Raw genomic sequence first — 1,160 nt, forward strand, 5'->3', positions numbered from 1 at the left:
CACCTTTCTCATTTGGTTAAAGAAGGATGGTTTTTGTTTAAATTGGGGAAGATGTCAGGGCAACAACAAAGGCCAGGAGACCAGGACACTCTCCACCTGTGCTTAGACCTCTATGTAGACTGTAGGCAGAATTCCTGTAGAATACTTGAATAATTTTAATTGCTGGGGGGAAGCAGCTGAGTCTCTCAGTGGCGCCTGAGCACACCTACTGGACTGCAGTTCAGTTCTGGAAAAGACTAAACTTAAGACTTGGGTGCTTTACTGCGCCCAGCATCTCAACTCAGCGTCCGTTGAGGAGGCGCTCGGAGGTAACAGATCAGAGGGAGCCAGTGTAGTGCTGAGAACCTGCTTCCGGGTGACCATTTTGCTCATCCCACTGCCATGTTCTCTGATCTGAAGAAATTTGCTGCCCATGGAGCACAGGCCCCCAAGACTTGGTGCTACCTGCCACAGCAATGCTTGGGAGATTGACTCTTCCACAACTGCTTTTTGCTGCTGTCCTTGGAGTTGCTGGATGAATGTATATTTATCAGCCAATATTTGAACAATATTCCAGAGATCAGAAGGAATTAAAAGAAAAGGTCAAACTGTTGCAAGAACCAGAAGAAAAGAGGAGCTAAATCTGCATGAACTGAAATTGTAGGCATTGCTTAAAGTTCTATTGAAGTCATACACGGACTATTAATCTAGTGAAAACTTAGGCATGTTTTAAGTAAATAAATCATGAGGAACAGAAAAAAAATTTAATTGCTGGGAAGCCAACCTCTGACTTGGGATGAGATAAGCCACAGTGGTGTATTTCGGAGGTATGAAAGGAATTTAACAAGTTCTCTTGACAGGAAAGCAACTTTCACAGTAAAGCTCACAGGAAAAACACCCCTTAGACCTTGGTGGTGTTTCCCAAGTGGGTGATGAGCAAATCAAGAAACAGCTGTATCAAGAAACATTTATTATAAATGTATGTAGAAAAGCTACATAAAACAAATGATACATCTTTGAACTACTATAAGTCATACACTGTCTACCTCTTAGGCTTACACATAAAGACTCACCATCCTTCTAGAAGCCCCTTCTGGTGACCCATCCGACTTATGCCTGCATGCCTCACCCTGTAGAGGAATAATAGTTCATGTACACACTTTCAGTACCATGGAGGCTTG

At 42.9% G+C, this 1,160-nt stretch overlaps 1 pseudogene; it reads left to right on the forward strand.

Annotated features, from left to right (window-relative positions):
- Window positions 1-391: 391 nt before the first annotated feature.
- Window positions 392-722, forward strand: LOC127206508 (protein PIGBOS1-like; annotated as a pseudogene).
- The last annotated feature ends 438 nt before the right edge of the window (window positions 723-1,160 follow it).

The sequence above is a fragment of the Acomys russatus genome, chromosome 23 (genome assembly GCF_903995435.1).
Source record: "Acomys russatus chromosome 23, mAcoRus1.1, whole genome shotgun sequence".
Taxonomy (NCBI): domain Eukaryota; kingdom Metazoa; phylum Chordata; class Mammalia; order Rodentia; family Muridae; genus Acomys; species Acomys russatus.